Here is a 10,945-nt window from a genome sequence, read left to right on the forward strand (position 1 = left end):
TACAATTTTACTCTATAAGATCAAGCTTAGGTATATTCATCTTCCTTCTTAGAAATATTATTTTCTCTTCACTACTTATTAGGTATATGGAAATATAAAACTTCCACTTTACTACTTTTGACCTATTTCTTGATGATAAGTTGGTAGGCATATATCTTTGAACAAACTATAATTTTCCAGAGATTGTTCATTCCTTCATTCTGATTTCCAGTTTACCTATTCGTTCATTGGTCTTGCTATTTTCTGACATCTCTTTCGATTTGTACTGACATCTTTCTTTCCAATTTAATATTTCTCACCTTTATTCGCAATACCTGAATAGCTCATATTTGGCTGGAAAGATAAACCTAAAAAATTAATACATATTGTTTACAATTAAGTACTTCAGAACAATAACAAGTATAAGTACACAGAAAAGACGATTATTTTTTATCGAATAATACATTTATTTATAAACAGATAATCCCCTGCATTAAGTAAAATTCAAGTAAAGAAATTTTGCTTATGTGAAGATTGTGATGTGCTCAGTCAATACTTATTGTTATTTAAAGTTCTAGTACAGCACGACAAATTCTAGATTAAAAATAACAGTTTTTTCTGTGTACCTCGCACCTACGTTATTTAACACCCTATAAAAATTTCGACCTTGATTAGTTATAGTAAATATAAAACGTACCGATGTTCGTCTATAAAATTGCACTAAACATAACTCATTCGGACATTAACAATCAATAAACAACTTAAAGTGACATAAAATCTTCCGAATTGTCATACATTTAACCCCAAAGGTCTCAAAGTTCAAAACATAGATATTGAAATACAAACTAAATTGGCGGTGAAGCAGCAGATTCTATACTTGGGATTAAATAAAAGGTAAACGTGCAATTATGGTACCAATAATAAGTCTTTGAGAATCTTGATAAAATTAGATAACTGTAAATTAGGGTGGCCCAAAAAAAAAAAAAATTTTTTTTCGTGTCCCTTGTGAAAATATGTTAGTTTATCATGTTTTAAGAGCCCCCTCAAAAAATTTTTTTAGAGGTCGCTCAAGATTTTTAATTTCCAAAATCGTCAAAAATTTAATTATTTTTTAAATTTTTTTCTCATTATTTTATCATTTTCTAGGTTGAAAACAATCTCGATTCTGAAAATTTCAAATCGATATTTTAATTTCTAAAGGTAGGTAGGTATCTACCTGTGTTTTCGAGCGGCCTCTTAAAAATAAATATCAACGAACTAATAATTGATTTTTATTAAATTTGATGAACAAAAAAATATAAATAAATCACGAGATACTTAAATTTAAAAAAATTAAAAATTATAAATATTTGATACTCACAGTGCGGTAGTAAATTTTGCCTCGAGAAATTTTTTAAGTGTTTCGTGATATATTTCTATTCTTTTGTTCATCAAATTCAATAAAAAAAAATATTAGTTCGTTGATATTTATTTTTAGAGGTCGCTCGAAAACAAGTACCTACACTACTTTTAAAGAAATCAAAATATCGATTTAAAATTTTCAGAATCGAGATTTTTTACAACTTAGAAAATGACAAAATAACTAGAAAAAAATTTTAAAAAATTCAATTTTTGACGATTGGAAATTTTTAAAAATCTTGAACGACCTCTAAAAAATTTTGTTGAGCTGATTTTTTGAGGGGGCTCTTAAAACGTGATAAACTAACATATTTTCATAAGAGACACGAAAAAAATATATTCGTTTATTTTGTAAATAAATTGGATATCAAGAATGCATTTTTCTCGTGAAATGAATAAAATTTTTTACTGTCCGTTTCTGTCAAAGTAGGCCGATTCGTACACAAATTCAAATTATAGTGTAAATTTCAGTTCTAAGCAACTTTCCTTAATAACATATTTCTGTATTGTTAAAAACAAAGGCAGTTTATTCTTGAACGATTTTTATATTTAAAGATTTCCTGATCACCCTGTACATGCAAGATGAAAGTTCTCCATGCCAATCGCGTTTTAAAGACAAGCAAAAATTTTAATCAAGCATTCCTTTTTCTCGTAAAATGAAGAATAAAAATATTTTCCCCTTTTCCTCTCTAACCTTGGACATACTGTATATACATACCATGCCGGTTAATTTCTATAAAAACTTGGTGTACAAATATCCACGATAGACAAACAGCTCAATTTGTCAGGTTAGTCTATTTTTCCCTACGATTCTAAGCTAGATGGTTTGGAGATATTGATGCTCGGTGAACACACAAAACTTTGTAATTCGACGTATATTATCGGAACAATCTTCGTCTTTGTGATATTTACGACAAAATTAATGTTCTACAACTAAACTACATGAAGGGAGAACGACGTAACGTGCAAGGCTGTGGTATTTTGCCATTTTATCCGTGGAGAAATTAGCAAATTAGGTTAAATAACTGGGAGATCTCGACGTTGCATTCGCCGAGAAACCTTTGTTTTCTAATGAAGCGTGGCGTTTCAGGCCTGGAAATTTCAGAGTAAACTTGTTATTTGTTCAAATTTATCTAACGTTAATGCGCCGTGTAATCAGATTATGACATTTTAGAGGCACTTACATTGTTTTAATGTTAGATTATTTAACGTAGAATTATAATGACGATAATGATTAGGTAACTAAGAACGCCTGAGAATTTTGCGCTACAAGGTGGTGTCTCGAAAGTAGAGTTGACTAATTTCCCGTGAATAAGCATAAGATTTATTTAAATCTAATTTTTTAACGACGAATGAAAAGAAACAAATTTTTTAATTCATTTTTGGTTTCATTGTATTCATTTTCTATATCTGTAATTTCAAATGTGACAAACTAAATACATATTTAAAACATTTTTTAAAATTTCTAGTTTTGAAATTACATAGGTACATTTTTCTACGTCTTGCGTCAATAATATGCTCACCTTAACCTAATGTTTGAAATATTTCCAGTCAAAATAAACGTAATAAACTATAAAATGCGTGTCATTATTTGTAATGAAATAAATTGACTTAGCTATATCTAAACATCTAAAGTCCATGCCTTTATAACCGTTCGATTAGGTTTATTACATTCCATAAATGTTACTGAAGTCGAATTTAAAGCCTACATTAAAATTTCCGTGACCTATAATTTAATCGTATATATTTTTTTACGATGGTACTTGTACCGAAACACTCGCCATTACCAATTTCGAGATAAACATACCCGTACATGGAAGATAATTTTTATGTTAACTAACACGTACATTTCACATTCATTGAGCAACGTCAATTAGGTATGCGTTAATAAACTACAAACCGATGATCCTAATTGTACATTTTAGAAGAACAAATCATGTTTATTATGACGTGCCCCACAATTATCTAATGGGCGATGCGATATTTAGCTAGAGCGTAAATCTTAAGTGAAATATTGATTTGAGGATGCTATTTCGTTTTCATAATTAGGGTCAAACTGCATAAATCTCAAAATGTGCATCCAGTGTACAGGGGAAATAAAGTCTGGTAAGTGTTGTTTGTTGTTTACTTAAAAAAAATAATTTACACTAGTAGATAAGTAGGTAGATACTTTAACCAAACTTTGAATATTTAATTTGCTTTATTTTTTTTCAAAACAGGGTTTAATATAATGTTGCTTATCTAATATTAAATTTATTGCATACTTTTTTTCAGTTATGGTATTTACGTTGGGATAAATGTACCATTTATTCTGTTAAGTACCTACCTAACATTTATAAATTCCCCGACTTTTTGACATTTACAGTAGCATTATAAACACATCCACATTCCTCTAATATCTTAATTGATACATAAACGTAACGATTTATTAGCGGTATTTCTTAGATAACATTTTTATCCCAGCAGAATATTTTCTCGTTCGGCAATTTTTCAAGATCCTTAGACATGTGGCATCGTCCTTGGCATTAACTGTGAGACCACCTGCTGATCAAATCTTCCCATCCAACCTTATTTAGCAAGACCAGATATTTCTTCTTTGGAATAGTGAATGGTCCTGTTCACTTCCTTAATTATGTCATCGAGAGCATCCTAGAATCAAATAAGGGTCAATTTATTTACCTCAAGTGGATTCTTTTAACTATTTTATGTCTGTACTTTGTAAATGTCAATTGAAAATTAAATTTGCACAATTTTTTTTCAAATTATCGATATCTGGGTATATGAAGAACAGAAGAAAATGTTTAAGCAGGTAGTATTCAAATTTCGTGGCTGAAAACATACATATATACATTGAATTTTCGCAAACGATAGAGCTGCACTAACCAAATACAGTGCGAAACATATCTTTGATGTCAAAAATGTTGTCACCGCCGTTCTTGGTTGTGAAAATTCGAAATATTTGGAATTATTCAAATTTCGTGGCTGAAAACATATATAGGTATTGTATTTTTGAAACCGAGGTAGTTGCACGAAACTAAATTTGTACAGGACATGGCTAATACAATGCGAAACATCGCCGTAATGTTAAAAATGTTGTCACCGCCGTTCTTGGTTGTGAAAATTCGAAATATTTGGAATTATTCAATTTCCGTGGGTAAAAACACACAGGTATTGAATTTTCGTAAGAGAGAGATGCACTAACCAATAAATATTTTATGTCTGAGCTTTTAACTAATGTCAACTGAAATTTTCAAATTATCAGTTTGTGGAAAACAAAAAAGTTTAAGTAGGTTATGTTTGCACAAATTTTAGTAATGTATAACCAATAAAAAGGGAATGAGTACTACTTTAGGAATTCAGCAAAAAAATAATAAAAACCGCACTGTTTGTTCTCACATTTGTTTCATTATCTTGGAAATTGTGATCATCAAATTGGAATCTCTGTGATTATTCTTATGAATAGCATTGAATCGTATTAGAAAAAACTAATTCATTTTGTCAGTTGACGCTCTCCAGTGGTTGAATGAAGCAACTTTACTGAAATGGATAATCATTTTGATTACACCTCATCGGGCTTCGGAATGTCGTTCAATCAACAAAATAAATCCAGTTACGTTTGTGTAAATCCTAGTCCTTGAACTAAAAAAAAAACACGAAGGCGTAATTTCCGCTTCTATTAAGATAATCCACCGATACCGATTTTTATCTTTCGAATATGGTAATCGCGCTGATAAACAACGAAGAATGCATTACAAAAAAATGCGTTCGAAGAGGACGCTCCTTCGCCTAACAAAATCGGTAATTGCCGAGCAAGGTGTAGACTACTTAGTGCCTTAATTATCGTAATCAATCAGGTTCTTCTTCTTTTGAATATCCGCTCTGTAATATTTGCGATTGCTAGTTATTTCACCTTCGAGAATCGAGTCATTTAGATGGACTGATACAGTTATTTTTTCACCTTCACTCGCAATTATGCAATTCGGTTCGAGATCCAATGTGGAGATGTACTTGAATTATGACGGATGAGCGTGAGGCTATTCCAGCAAGTCACATTTTACTATTACATTTTATTTTGTCACGGAAAAAAAACGTAGTGCATAGCAGGCGAAAATTAATGAAGTCAGCACGAACCGTTTTATTCCTATATAAAGTTATGTGTTAATATGCAGGGTGTCCCATAATTAGTGTGCAATCCTTTAGCAGTAGATGCTATGATCAAAAATAAGATTATTGTTTCCTATAAACAAGGGTCGAAATATGCTTCCTAAAAGAGGCCATATTTTTCAAAATATTTCCAAAACCAGTTAACGTACCATTATGAATTTTGGTATGTTGGACACTCAATTAATGTTCAAACGAACAACATGAAAACTGTGTGGGTACACATATTCGCAGTGTTGCGTCAAGAGCGCCAGCCCGACGCCGCCCGGACGCACCAGGGTTCCCGGAAGACGACCTCGGCAGATTGGCGCCAAGGACCAGGTACTTCTGCTAGCGACTCCACACAAAGAGGGACTCTCCAGCAAACACTCGAACCGACAACACGTCTTTTTTCACAAGCTTAGTTTTCAATAAAAATACTTTATTTGTACCGTTGAGAGAGCGTTTTATTTTTACTGTACAGCGAAAGCAACCCTCAACTGTATAAAAATTTTAGTTAGGGAAATCTCAGGCTCACGGATAAAATGCTCCCCCAATTTTTTGCATGTCAATATTTTCAAATTTAAACATCAAACTATGATAGATATGAGTTTTTCACAAAAAAATGTACTCTTGATTTACTTCGATAAAATGCTTCAAATTTTTGTTTTCACTTTACGGTGTTGTATTGATATTAATCTAAAGAAAAAATGCAAAATGGGAGAGCATTAGCGGCACAAAGGGAATACCAACGGCAATACCCTAATCGGAAGCAACTTATTTTCTACGGTCCATAGACGATTCACGGAAAATGGATGTTTAAAAAAATTGCGAGGTCAAGGAAGGCCACCAAATGCTTATGATTTTGAAAATGCCTTAAATCAATTTGATGATCATCCTAATATCAGCATCCGCACAGTGTCAAGAGCCACTAATATTCCACGAACTACAGTACATAATGAGAAATGTAAGAAACGTGTATTATTAAAACTAATCCAAAGCTCTCATTTTAGCTTGCACGAATGGTCACTATCCAAGGCCTTTATCTTTATCATTTTCAAAGGGTACAAGACTTAAGAAATGAAGATTTTATGCGTAGGATCGAATTTTCTCAGTGGATCATTAATAATGAAAACTTGCTTCCGTTAATTCTCTGGACCGATGAGACGACTTTCACCAGAAATGGAACTCTTAATTTTCACAATTGGGCTAATGACAATCCGAAGGTAGTTCGGCGTAATAATTTCCAATTTCAAACTTATTTACATTTTTTTATAAAATGAATTGTTTAATTTATTGGAAGATGTACCTCTGAATATTAGAGGAAACATGTACTTTCAGAACAATGGAACTCTAGCTCATAATAGTAGGAATGTGAAAAACTGATTGAACGAATATTTTCCAGAAAGGTGGATTGGACCAAGCGGTCCCATTGCCTAGCCACCTCATTCGCCTGACCTTAATCCACAAGATATTACTTTTGGGGACATTTAATTAATATCGTTTATAACACCGAAATAGAGACTAGAGAAAAATTATTAGAAAAAATAAATTGGGTCTCTAATATGCTAAGGAACAATGAATTTGAAATTCTTTGTGCTTCTCATGGAATAAGGCGTAGAGCTAAGCTGTGCATCAACAAAATGACAGTTATTTTGAGCAATTATTGTAATGTGTTTTTTAGTTTTTAATGATTTCTTTATTATCTGATTTATCCGGAAATAAAAGGAATGTTGGTAGATCAATGGTAGATTTTCCAATTCATTAGTGAAAACATTTGAGAATATTCAGGTAGCTATTTTCATTGCATGATCTTCAAAGGAGTATGGCCCTATTATTCCATAAAAGGAGACCGCATACCAAACATTTACTTTTTTAAAATACTGTCGTCTCATTTTCATTTTCGTCACAACCTACTATTTGAAGTAAACTGAAATAACCTCGGGGATTAAAAATAATAATTATTTTAAATCACAGATAATTTTTTGTATAAAAAATATCTTTTTCCCATAAGAAAATAAGAATTTCGAGCAATTATTATTATTATCGGGATAGAAATAAAATTTACAAGGTTTTGAGACATGACATGATATTATTTCTGTTCTACTCAGACGACAATGTGTTGACAAATCTTCTTTGTATTCGCTGCAGTTTATTAACTGCTAGAAATATTCAAATATTGAAACATAAATTGTAAATATTTCCGTAAAATTAGCATATGAAACATAAGGAAAACAGTCAATGTCAAGTTTACTACTTTTACGTTTTTAAAACGAACCAGAACAATATTGCATAAGGTGGTATGCTAATTTATTATATATATATATAAAATGAGTGGAGTCTACTTTTGGAATGCATTCATAAAAGTTAATTCATATTCATATAATGAAGGAAAGTTATTATGCTTGAGTTTTAAAAATTTCTCTTTAAGTAAAGCTAAGAAAAACCTAATAGCTTCAATTTTTTTACTGAAGTAGATCCAACACTTAACATCAAACTACATGCAACAATATATACAAGGCTTTTAACTTTCCCTATACATAATGAGTTAAAAATCATATAAACGCCAACTGAAAAATGATAGGATAATCAATTTTTCCATTATACTTTTAATGCTTTATCGTACCTAAAAAAAATACTTTCAATTTATAAATTAAAGCCAAATTTGAACAATACCTAAAGCATTACAGTAGTAATTTTTAGTTTTACTCGTCAGGTAGGTATAGTTTCTCAAATATTGATGTTTCCTTTAGAAAAGGCTAATAATAGAGGTTTCATTTTGATATTTATATTTATTTTAATTTTTCATATCTGCTTATCACTTTTTATAGAAAAATTTACTGGTCGTTACTCTGAAGAATTTTAATTAATAAGAAAACATCTATTTCTTACATTGATCAATCAGCAACAACACCAATTAAATTTTTCTTTATCCAAAATTGAAACAATAAAAATCAATTTTGCTGCATTTGTACCTTTAAAAATAAATAAGGATATAAAATCGCTTGTTTTTGTAATAATACGTAAATAAAAACATTGAATAATAATAAAAAAATAATAGTAATAGAACTTGAATCGATTGAATTTGCTTTGCAAACTTAAAGAAAACGTTTCTAAGTGCTATAAATTATTCCGAGTTTCAAATTCAACACGTGAACAAGTAAATAATGTTAATTTTATGAATTAATCTCTTGTTAGTCTGAAATATAATCGCTAAGTAGCTTTGAGGAAGCTGTAGCGGTAGTACGAGTAATAAATTTTTTCATCTTCTTTATAATAGAACATGCAAATTATACAGATAGACACTCATTATTACACATGCAACTGCGGGCGACAGCTTTATAAACATTAAAGGGTTATATCGAGATAAATTTATTCATTATCTTGTTTAATATTCATTCGCAAACTCTCGCACGACTGTATCAATTACGAATTATAATTATTTCTGTAAGAATGCTTGTGCATTTAATTCAATACTGCGGCAAAACGTAATTGAAGGCGGTTTTAAAAGTTCATTCTAGGTAAAACCTGTTAATATTAATTTTTACTCATAAGAAAGAAAATTATTTACATGTTTCAGATAACTGAAATATTAATTCGTCAGTTGAACTGGAAATAATCAGAATTTTAATAGAATGCACTCGATGTTTTAGTCTTTTTTATTAGTAGTTTATAGCTACTGATTTTTAAAACCTTAAGGTCATTTGACATTAGCAATTTTGTGTTCTATATTTTTGCTTAACTATTTTTGGCTAAATGCAAATGTTGACATTTTCAAGAAACATATTTTGACAACCATTCAGATAATTTTTTATCAATTTCCAAATTGCTAATTAAAGAAAAATATATGGTCCTTCTGTATTTCTCTTGGCAAACCTCCCCATTTTGATAGAAATGTAATTAGTATGGTACTTAAATGATTTAGATTTTCACTTCATTGAACTATTTGAAAGATAAATTTAAAAATAAATTAATCGATGTTACTAGAAAGGGACAAATAAACTAAAATCAGAACTACTTTTTTTGTACTTTGTAAACGAATGAAAGGATAATGTATCAGTGAGGTAAGTGAAAAACTCATAACTTAATGGAGACGAGAGTGATATTTTTCTCTCTTAAATAAACAACCTTTATTTTCCTTGGAGACTTTATAATAAAGTATAGGAATAGTCAATAAAAGAGTCATTACATAGATACTCGTAACTAAAACTTGCTGTTAAGGAAATGTGATACATCATATATACATTCCTGTACAAGAAATTTTTTAATTTTTCATTTAAAATTATTAATGTTATTTTTATGCCTTATGTAGATGGGCAGATAATTAATCAATTTGATGCCATTAAATGCCTTAAGATGAACATTTAAATTTAAATATTAAATTTATGATTTTTGTAGTTAAAACACTAAACTAAATATACCTATAAACCTTCTTCTGAATTAATATAAATTCAGTGGAGTTAAAATGGTAACAATGAACGAAACAATATTTTATTTAGAGTAGGAAATGCTTTTATGTAATTCAAGATGAACTGTTACTAAACAAACTATTAATTATTAAAATTAAAAGCATTAGTGTCAGCTAGAAGTGAAATATTTTAGTGTCTTTTTATTTTTTTAAATATTTTTAGGGTGTATAAAAAATGTTCCGTTGAAATTAAATAGAGGATGGAAATTTAGTATTGTTTTGTTTAAAAAAAGTAATGTATTTTCATCTTATGAGGCAAATAATGACAGTTTCATGTTGATTATGGCATGAAGAAATCCTTAATTTCGATTAATTGCTTACATTACATGGAACATAAAACTATATAGGATAGAAATAATTGATATCTAACGCTTTTTTATGTCATTATGGTCTTTTACTACAAAGTATACTATTTTTCCAAAAACGAATTCTTCTATACTTTCAATAAAATCCGTTTTTTACAATGCCAATTTTCCTGTAATTAGTGATTACATAATACATACTGCATGAATTTTAAATTGTCAAAGATTTTATTGTTAAAGATTTTGTTCGAGAATAGAGTGACGTCTCGCGTAAATTGAATTGTTCATATTTTGATAATTGGAACCTCTCTCAATTTTCAGGGGAAACTTTATAGATACAGAACTTTGATAAAAAAAATTTCGAACGAAATTTGTGAAATCAATTAAAGTAGGGGTGGCTGTTTCATAATCATGTAACTAAGAAAATTAAAAATTGTTTGAAAAATAGAAAACTCTTGTTTTGTATTCATTATGAAGACAAATATTTTGCAAATATATGTGCAACCCTTTTTGAGATATCAGGGTCAGCCCCCCCTATTTTATTTTTTTATTATGAAAAGTTCTTCCGAAACGTTACCAACACATGATCTATGTGGGCCTAAAAAACGATGTGATTTCCATATTTTGTAAATGAATTGTTTTATAATAGCAAGCACAT

This window comes from Anoplophora glabripennis, unplaced genomic scaffold (assembly GCF_000390285.2).
Source record: "Anoplophora glabripennis isolate ALB-LARVAE unplaced genomic scaffold, Agla_2.0 scaffold53, whole genome shotgun sequence".
Taxonomy (NCBI): domain Eukaryota; kingdom Metazoa; phylum Arthropoda; class Insecta; order Coleoptera; family Cerambycidae; genus Anoplophora; species Anoplophora glabripennis.